Consider the following 11247-nt stretch of genomic DNA (forward strand, 5'->3'; position numbering starts at 1 on the left):
GAAAGTGTAATTTTAGCAATTACGCAATAACATCACGTTATGAACAAACTATATGATTATGCTGGAAGATTTGAAATGGATTCTTTCAAACGTTAGCATCACAGCCATATCCAGCTTCATACAGTATAGGCTTTTAGAATCTTGAATACCATGTACCTACAGTTCAACAAAACAGTTCAGATCTGCATAAACATGACATGGTTGCATCATCAAATGCCTTTATATTTGTTCACACTATTGGATAGGTTTAGGGTTGAATTTGTTTATACATATTTTCAAGACGTATAGATACGGCTTTAGTGACAGTCCCGGATATCTTGAATTGTAATGTTGGAAAACATGCCAGGGTTCACGACAAAACCTGTGTTTTAGCTCTATTCAAAAACATTTCTTTACAAAACTGGTGAAACTTAAAGTACAAAAGTGCACAGAGCTAATTTGTATTTTTAGAGACCAGGTTAGTTTTCACAGAATCCATCTAATCAGTATTTGTAGAATTATTTTGAAATAATTTAAAATTCATGGTACTTTTGCAAACCATTAAAATAGAAATTACAATGTCACAAACTGCACTTTACTTTAAACCAGACTTTCCTTACCTCATTCATTCAATGACTAAATCAAAGAAATGATTATTATTTAACAATCAATTCAGCGAACTAGTAGAAAATGCTATACTGACTGGCCATGAATGAAAAATTATTCATGCTTATTGCCACAGAGCGTTGCTATTGCTGCTCAACTTTGATTTTTCAGTGAGTCTTAATGTGATTTTTATTTGTCCTTTGGTGCATATTTAAGGGTCTATTCTGTCGCTAGCTGTGGAGCATTGTTCTTTTGGGAGTACCACGTCTGCGTGTTATCACTGTTTTTCCCCTTGCTTGTGTATGAATGCAGAAAGAAGTCAGCAGGAGCCATTTATGAGCGCTTGTTCTTCCATTACTCATTTGAATGCTGCTGTTTGACACTGCATGTCCCTCAGAGCCCTCTGGGAGCTCCGTGATACCACACAGAGACTCGCAGATGAAGGTCTGTGGCAAGATGAGTGAGATTCTAAGAACATGTGTTCCTAGTGAAAGCTAATTGCCGTGGACGGTAAGTGACTTTTTGATTATTTTCAGCGGATGCACTCATGCATCATCTGCTCCTTAGCACTTTGATCGGATAGCTGTTAAAGGTATAAACAGTTCCACTTCCAAATAGGTATGAAAAATGGCTTTCCTGCATGTGGAACAATACAAGGCTTGGAAAATATAATCTGTTTTACCTACCCAATATGAAACTGCAAATTGAAAAAACGTGTTGGATGCAGACCTATTACTGGGGTTAGCCTACTGTACAGGTCTCCATTGACTTGTTTTCCCCGGCATTTTGTATCAATGGTATGTGCTCTATTTTTTCCCCATTATCACTCTTTTATCAGTCTAATTTACACCTTAACAGCAGTCCCCTGCTCTGCACAACAGTTGGGCATGAGCATGCAGTATCATATCATGTCTCAACATTTTGTCAATTTGTTTCAACCGAATCATCATAGATACAGCATATGTTACAGCTAGTTATTTTAAGAACTTTTATGATTTGTTTTCTAGAGCCAATGATAAAATAACAATAGCAAAAATAGTTGTCGTGAGTATACGCGTTTGAGTGAAAGAAACTGATTACGTTTTTTTTACGCTGTTATTATTATTATTATGTCATGTTTGATTCGTGGTTTTGATTCACCCTGTTGGCAAAATGTCGGAATCTGTGTCAAGGTCGTACAAGTCTGGCTGAGAGTGTCTGAGAGAGTGTTTTTGGTTTACGTTTTTCTGTGATATTTTATGAGAATTCACGAGGATTCTTTGAAATGATATCCTAAAAATGTAATTAAATATAACATTTTAACAAAACTAATTTACGCTTGTAATTCCCAAAAAGTTAAATTAAATAATAGGTTAGATGACATTATTTTAGTGTAATAGAACCTCATGACATGACCTACATGATTGAGGGGCAGCAGAGAGTTAACACAAATAATTATGAAAGCAGCACTTGCACATACCTGTTTACTTGTGAAAGCACTCGCCCATAAAACACTTGCTTATTGAGTCGCTTCTGTTGCTACTCCGCAGGGTTTTGACTCTGAAGGTTACAGGTCTGTAAAGAGAACTCACGTGAAGGAAAAAATCTATTAAACGGGTCTATAAATTTTAAACCTAGACCAATCGTTTCTCCACTCTGGAGACAAGTATCTATGTTCATCCTTTAAATGGACATATCCTTACCTGAATGTTAACTTATATTTTTGTTTGAGAAACATAAATGGAACTTAAATAATTTTTAATGTTGTAATATATACACATATAAGACTTAAATATAAATAAATATACATTAGTAAATGTATAAGTTGATGCAGAAAGTGCATTCTACCTGAAAATGTACAAATTCAGCCGATTTACTGGGAGCATACTCAGAATGAAGTGTCAGTCAGACACCATATGGCTATACTCCTTGACTTTAATTATGATAAACTGTTGGCTAAACAATGTGCTAAACCATGTGTGTTCCATTAGGACCAGGATGTAAACACTTGTGGAGGGAGGGAGAGACAGGCCACATCAGTGATTATCCTCTCAGCCAGAGTCATCACAGACCATCAGGAGGCCAGCTCTTTCGCACTGTCCAAAGCCAACATTAGACAGCGTGTTCAGAATTGCACCTGCATTACTAAGATGAATACATTTGTGGGTAATTTGAGGATATCTTTCTTTTCTAGGGTGGGAGAAATACAGTTCCCATACTAAAACCGTAAGTCATTGACATTAAATATTTGATATAAATCTCACTTATCTGCTAAAAGTTGTCAGCCGTGAGAAACGATGAATAATGAAATAAAATAGATCACGATGATAAACTGAATACCAGTAAATTTCTAAATGAAATTTAATTTACACTGACACAGTATAATCACTTTAATCAATCTCATTTTCATGAAAGTATCACTTAAAGGCAAATCTTGACAAAAGCAGGATGCTGCCTGTTCTATGTTTTAAAAACAGACGTTTCAAAACCCTTCAATGAAAACATTTGGCACCATAGCTGCCAAAAAGTAGCTTACTTAAGAAAAGTTACTATCAATGGATCCTCTGCAGTGAATGGGTAGCGTCACCCTGATATTCCAAAGATCACAACAATTCACATAAAAAAATCCACAAGCTGCATGTTTGTAATAAATCCATCAAGATGTTGTTGCTGTTTTTTTTAAAACTCTTAACCATTGCTTCAGGCAAAGATATCCTCTATAAGTCCTCTATCCAAAATATTTCTCCAGTGAAAAAGGCATCTTGTCTGAATCTGGAGAAAAATGTGCACAGAATTTAATTTACCTTGATTTAGAGTTTAGATAGATTTTGATTTATGAAGACAACATGGGATGGATGAAGAAGAGTTACTGTGGATTACATGCTCATATTTTGTCTCTAGAAGCAAAGATTTAAAGCAATTTGAAATCAAATTTTTAGTAAATGTTGTACTATTCCTACTATTACACTTTACTGTATGTGACTGTAATTATTTAACAATCACATAACATTTTCGTATTTTTTAAACTTAGGAGAAAGCGTTCCTTCTATTGTATTGTGACTGACAGCCGCAAAAGAGCAAGTATTGACATATTGAAAGTTCCACAGTAGTATTTTATGGGTTTTCTTACATGCTATGCAGTTCTGTCTGCCTACGGAACTTTTTCTGAGCGCAACTTCAGTAAGTTTCTGCCCTGCGCTTTTCTCTCTGACAATTACGCTTTCAACTCTAGACAGACAAAAGGTTAGTTGTGACTTCTTTCATGATGGTCACCACTTCAGCAATTAGCTGGTGTTCCAGCAGTGGGGCTGAGTTTGCAGAGCCTGTGAAAATGCCATCTGTCATTGGGACACACTTCATGAAATGCTCTTCTCCGCCTCAGTGTGACTATTTCCTTCAGAAGTCGTAAGGATCGTTCCAAGTCGAATGGCGCTCCGAGAAAACAATAAATTGTTTGCTGTGAAAAATAATTTGGCAGGGGCTGTGTGGGTGCCATGTGCTCTGGAAGTGTGGCGGTGCTCTTTCTCACACAGCTACCCTGAATATCAGACTGAATTAGAGCAGCACCGTGTGCCTGTGTTTAGGTCACTTTGTGTAATGTACAGTATTTTTAGCTCATCATTGTATGGCTGTGTGTCATATTTTAGGCTGAACCAGTGAGGGTCATTAGTTGTCTGGTCATGTTCTTTATCGCACTGTAAAAATATATATTTTTCTATCTTCTGACCTTGATAGGATCTAAATATCTGATTACTATAACCCCTTTTTTTATTGTCATCCATACAAACTGTTGAACCAATAATGCTTTCTTTTCAGTAATGATTTCACTAAAAGGATCTAAGTGTTTGTATTAATTATAAAAATAATTCTGATTAAATATTTAAAATGACTGACATCAATGTACATTAATGATCTTCTAAGCACTCACAACACTTTAAAAAATGTAACACTATTTTTAACATCTAAACATTTTATTTTTTTACTTAGCGTTACCATGGCTACAAATGAAACAGACATAATTAGTCCTTGGTTATTTTCAAGAATATTTTCTCAGAAAACTGATGTACCACAGCACAGTGCCAAAGAACTTTGATGTTTACCTCCACGCACACAGTGACTATCCAAGCTGTCAATCCAGCAATTTTCACCGTGTGTGTCCATGAGCACTTCCACGTTCGAAAGTGCTTTTCCGCCAGTGTGAGTATGTGTCTGTCAATGCATGTTATATAATTAGTGCCATCTACTGAACCTCACAGCCCTCTCTTAACAAGGTCAGATGGTCTGAGTCAGTGCTGTCAACTCTCACCAGTCAGACCAGATGGTGCCTGCAGCATGTGATACTCTCCACTGGTCCTCTCTCAAGGTGAGAACACCAACAATGACATTGTGACCTCAATGACATTCAGTTCCAGAACTGCTATTTGTCCACCATACAAAAACACTGGGGTGCCCACACAATGAGCAGAATGAAAGTCAGCATAACTAATTACCCCAACAATTTATGCATTCTTCGTGGCCGCTTTTTTTAAGGCAGGAATTAATAGTTAGATAGTTGGCTGTTGACATGCTCTTAGAACAAGAACTCTTAGAACTCTGCAGTTTACTGATGTTGCTCATGAATAGCATGGACACATGAAGCATAATTGCTTTGTATGATGGACTGTTACAAAAGGGTTTCGTAGGATACTGCGAGAAATCGGCCTCCATTTTGTTTAAAGTGCTTTTTAGCTGAGGCAATTATCTGGTCTCAAAAGCTGTAAAATGTAAATCTTTCTTCTTGCCTTTGTTCTTTAATGAATCACAATCTGATGTCAAGACTGTCTAAATCATAATGGCCTATTCACATCCAGTGTAAACAGCACCAGCCAGTTATAATGATATAACTAGACCTAATGCACCAGTGGAGATGGGTGGATGAATGGATGAATGTGTGAATTTTTTCTTTTTTTATTAGAAGACTACTGAATAAGCTTTGTCTATCTTTAAAAAGTCAGCAAAATATGTTCGCAAATATTTCAGCCACAATTACTGGCGCATTTGTTCTAATTCACTCTATCTATTTAATAAGCTACTTTAATACTGTTGCTGCAGGTTGTTTTTTAATGTCCATGTGCTGAATAATGTGATATTTAGGCCCTCTGAATGCGAACCCTTTAAAAAAAGTGTATTTTACCCAATGGAAAGTTGCTGGAGGACCGTTTGGGCTAGTTTTGCGTCAAAAATTGGGTGGGTTAACCTGGCAACACTGGCCTTGACAAAAACGTGTTTAAAAACAACCATCAACAACACACACCTGACACACCTGACACTGTAATCATTAATGTCTAAGGCTATTTACATTTATCCAGCAGTAGCTGAATCTGAACTTAACATATGAAAGTATTCATAGATTTATAGAGATTATGCACACATATGTATGGGACAGACAAAGACTTGTACTACCTAATTGTAACCCGTAATTATATTTACACACACACATATTTATGTATCTATTCTTTTTCTCAAATAAAAACATCGAAACTCAACTCTAAACACTTTCTTTACATTTAAACACCTCTTGTTATGTTGTTATTCCACTTCCTGTCTGAGAGCCTGTTTAACCTGCCACCAAATGTGACATCTGGAAGAGTCGCATACCCTTGCTGAAGTAAAAGACTTCAAAGCAAGCATGAAGACACACTTACGTGAGGTGGCATTCCTGCACCTGCCCCTGTGGGATATGTGATATTTAATGCCTGTCTCCCTGACTCCTACAAACATACACTGCACACATAAAATATGAGCACGAGGCATCACAGTTTGTTTAAGTAGTATAACAAGCAGCAAAACAGCCACAAGTTCACCATGTTTATCCGTATATGAAAGGTAGAAAGTTTAGATGGGTGTTTACAGCTAGTGTGAAATGTGTCGGCATCTATTAGTGTGGCAGGCAGCCAGGAACTGTCATAATCCAGCAATGTGGACTCGCCTTTAACTCTTACCAGACAAGTTAGTATTTTAATGACCTGAAAACGGTAAACATTTTACAACTATTATTGATACAACTACGATTGTTATTTTACTGATATCTTGAGAGTCTAGTTGATACAAATAAGACTGTTTGTCATGAGCAGTTTTATAGCTGCCTTAGATATCATTAAAAAAAGTCCCAATGCAATATACAGTAGGGTTTAGGACGCGGGCAGTATACTCCAAAGTTGTTTTCATAACAGCCTTCAGCTAAAATGTAGATGTTACAGCCCGAATTACCTCCTTTTACCAGGTTCTCCATCAAAATACTCACCTCGCGCTTGACCTTTGCTTCACTTTCCTGCAGCTTTTTACACTGCGTACTCAAACTGAAGATCTCAACATCTTCCAGCCCTGGAAAATTAGATGCATTTATATAATTAACTATCCTTTGATCTCTGAAAAAAATAACAAGCAATCATTTTTCATACTGGTCATTGCTGACCTCAGACTGTCTGAGGAGTTACGAGTCTTTCAAATAGTCTTTGAAATGTCTATAATTTCAGACAAATTATCAGTCTCTTTACATTAGGTTATCCTTTGTGAAGTATGACCAAAAGGGTAGAATGGTTAATTGAGCGGAAGGGTTTAACATTTGTAAAGGGACAATGCGTTATATTTGACATTGTTCAAATCTAATTGGTGCGGACCAAAAAAAGAAAAAGCTGTTAACATGTAGATGCCAGTGTCTCTATTTCGGTATTATAATTTGTTGATAATAGCTAGACCTTTGGTTTTTGCACGCTAAGAAAAAAAAAAAAAAAAAAAAAAAAACAGAGACAGAAGCTTTTTGGAATTTAGATTCCCAGCAATGGAAAAATACTGTGCATATGTGCATGGGATAGTGTGTGTGTGTGTGTGTGTGTGAGTGCTTCCAAGAGACCAGTACAGAGAAAGATAGGAAAGAGAGAGTCTGCCTGCCTGTAAAGTGAGATAAACCTGACAGGAGGTGACAAATTCATAACAGCTTTGTGCAACCACAATTCTGAGGGATTCGGAGGTTGGCCTCAAATAAGGTGACATGTGTGACAGGGATTTCATCTTCTTGAACTTGCCATGCTGCTGCAAAAGAGACTGCTTCTGATAAGATGCCTCCTGGAAAGTCACAACATAAAGGGATGTGTTGTCATCTGTTTGCCGGAAACACCCTCAGAAGGGAATTTGTGGAAGGCATTAAGTTGATTTAAAACAATTATACAGCTTAAAGGGGTTATTAGTGGTTTCGTAAACAGACTTATCCACGCCGGCTCTATTTTTTTACATGCTAACATAATGAAATGGATTTTGTTTTTACCGCAATTAAACATGAAATTACATTCCTCTTTTGGGGCATTGTCTTGTTAATGGTTGAAAATCATGTCACTGAGTCAAGCACCTTATAAGACATAATCGCCGTCTGTGTGCATTTCTATAGATATTTAAGAATCTATAAAAGCAAAAGGGAATATTATATAAGAAATGAATTGCACTCAGTTGTTTGTGACTGTGTTGCTTTAGTATCAGATTTAGAATCTCTGTTACCACAAAATGATGGTAACAGAGCAAATGTCTTGTAACAAAATCTGTGCTGAATGCAATTTGCATGGCACAATCTTATGGGTTGAATATGAGCATGTGGGAGATGCATTTTAAAGAAACCTTTGTGAAGGACTTGTTACTAAAATATAATGGAAGCTATATATTGCGTGAGAAAAGGTGTGATATTATTGAACTGATTCTTGAGAAGTGGGACAAATCAGGGTGCAATACTGAAAAAATAAAACCTTGTTCTCAGGCAAATTTAATTTCTTTTTTTGTATCTTACATGCACTAAGCCACTGAGATTCACTTTTGATTCAACCTCCCAAATTTCAATGTTTTTGTCCAAATGTGCCATCACTTATTTGGAAATCAAATGTATTCAACACATTCTCATGTTAGCAGACAGATTACATGTGACCAACAATTCCTAAACAAATATAAAATACCATAATTATCAAAACAAAAAACAACAACATTATATTAAAATACATTATATATTACTATTTAACATAATTAAAAATGACATGAAAAACTCTAAAATATGATGAGTTTGTGTTCAATGTCAACATCTTACTGTACATGGTGACATCTGACGGTGTTGACAAATTTGGCATTTTTTTCACAAAACGGAGAAGCATTTTTTTTTTTTGTTGATGCTAAATGCTAATAGAACCTGCTTCAGGAGAATCAAATGATGAAAGCATATTTCAAATCATTCCCATTTGGAAGATGGTGTTGACATATGGTCGCAACACAGGAAATATTTACATTAGGATTTAAATTATTATAAAACTGTAAAACGTACCAGAGCCTGTCTGACATTGATGTACTCTGCAGAGGTGGAATGTGGCAAGGGGGTCCTTTAGAGTGACAGCTGCCCCTGATATTCCCTGATTTTATTACATTTTAATGAATGTCTGACGGTGACAAAAGTTGGGACACAAACCTGTGAAACACACGTGTCCTTGAAAAACAACCTTGCTTTGATATGATATATTATTAAGTGTTGCTTTTGATAAAACAGGCTTTTATAATCATTAAAATAAATAGATACAATTTTATACCATTTTTTAGCGTATGGATGATTGACCCCTTCTCTATGGACACACTATTTTAGATGCATTGAGAAGACAGTAGGCTAATTATTTGATATAATAATGATACAATTAAATTGAAGAAGATAATTGTATTAAGTGCATTCTATTGATAATCCGTTGGAACATTACACTTGAACATATCTCAAGAATCAATGGCTTTGTAAAGTCAATAAATTTATTTAAAATATTAAATATTTTATATAAAAATGTATAAATACATTTTAATTATTTTCAAAAATATATATTTTAAGTAAAAAATAATAATTTGATAAAACTAAAAATATATCATAATTTTTTATTTATATATTTATTTATTTTATTTTTCCCCAGTCAAATTTTCTGCAGAACATATATAGCACCCCTTGTGCCCCCTTGGTTTTAACAGAGTTCAGTTTGAAATCCCTTGCAATATTCTGTAATCTGACTTACTTCACTGGCACTGTACAGCATCACCTCACTATTACAATTTTTGTCCTCGAACAGTTATGTGCCTAGTTGTAATGCTCTTCTCCATACTTTGGCGGTATGAATAATGGAACAATATATGCAAACTTTCTAAATAAAATTCTGTTTACTGCTGACTAACCCAGGCGGCAATAGCATGATGGTAAATGTGGCATGAAAAATTGTTTGGTAAATAAGCAATAAATAAGGAAAGTCTGTGATGAGCCTAATTTAGAAAGAAGAGATGTTTGAAATTGAAAAGTAATAAAATGGCATAAAGAAATAGTTCAACTTAAAATGAAATTGTGTTTGAAAATTCACTTACCCTCGGGTCATCTAAGATGAAGATGAGTTTGTTTATTCATCTGAAAGAGATGGAGAAATCTACTGTAGCATTGCATCAATTGCTCATCAATGGATCCTATGCGGTGAATGGGTGCCACGTCAAAATAAGAACTTATAAAAATGAAACAAGTGATTGAAATGACTCCAATTAACAACTTGTAAAGTGAAAATCTCTGTGTTGTTAAGAAACAAATCCATCATTAAAATATTTTTAACTTCAGGTGGTACCTCCTATCCATAATAATGCTTTCTCCAGTGAAAAGTGTTGGTGTCTGAATCAGGAGAGATCCCAAACAAATACGTAGGTAAATTTTGATGTGAACGGAAATGGCCAGAAACAATGGTTGTGGATTATTCCCATGTTTTTATTAACTATTTGGACTCTCATTCTGATGGCACCCATGCACTCACTGCAGAGTATTTATTGGGTAGCAAGTAAAATCAAATCTGTTTCAATAAAGAAACAAATCTCAGACTGCCTATGAGTGAGCAAATTTTCATTTTGGCTGAACTATTACTTTAAATAAATTTTTAGGCAATTAAACTGGATTGCCAATGGCTGGTGAATAAATCAAGCGCATACCATGCTTTAAATTGCTTAGTGAAATTGGTGTTAAGTAACAACATGTATTTATATTGCACAATATCATGTTTGTTTGGTTTTTTTTTTCTTTTAAAAAGGATAACCACCTGTTGTGTCTCAAAACAGCTCTCTTCAAAGTCAGACCAGCACATTCTTGTTGAAAAGGTCATTACTAATGGGTGCTCTGTCTCGCTCTCGTCCTCGCTCTCATAATTAGTGCATTAGAGATTTTCAATCTGGCACAGCAGGCAACTTCTGGCTGATAAGCCTGACAAGCACTTTTGTGAGGCTATTCTAAGCAAAGAAAAAAGAAACAGTGAAAGGAAAAAAAAAAGAGAGAAAGGCTAATCAATTCTCAATCTATGTCATAAAGAACATTGTTCCCAAATTTTCTTCAAATCACTGTTCCTCTCATTCGTCTGTGATTGTCACATTTTCCCAAGCTTCTGATTGCAGTCTGAATTGGACTGACTCAAGATTTCATTTTATAAACTCCCTACACTGAAGTGGTTCCATCATCTGGTTGTCTTTATGGCTGAACAGTTACATCGCACACGCATAACTTCAGTGTACTGTATATATGCATAACTAATATTTCCCAAAAGATATTTAGCAAGGGCATTTTTAGGTGAAATGACTTGACAAGGTACGAGTGATTTTAATCTCTCACAAATACAATGAGAT

The sequence above is a fragment of the Puntigrus tetrazona genome, chromosome 6 (genome assembly GCF_018831695.1).
Source record: "Puntigrus tetrazona isolate hp1 chromosome 6, ASM1883169v1, whole genome shotgun sequence".
Lineage (NCBI taxonomy): Eukaryota > Metazoa > Chordata > Actinopteri > Cypriniformes > Cyprinidae > Puntigrus > Puntigrus tetrazona.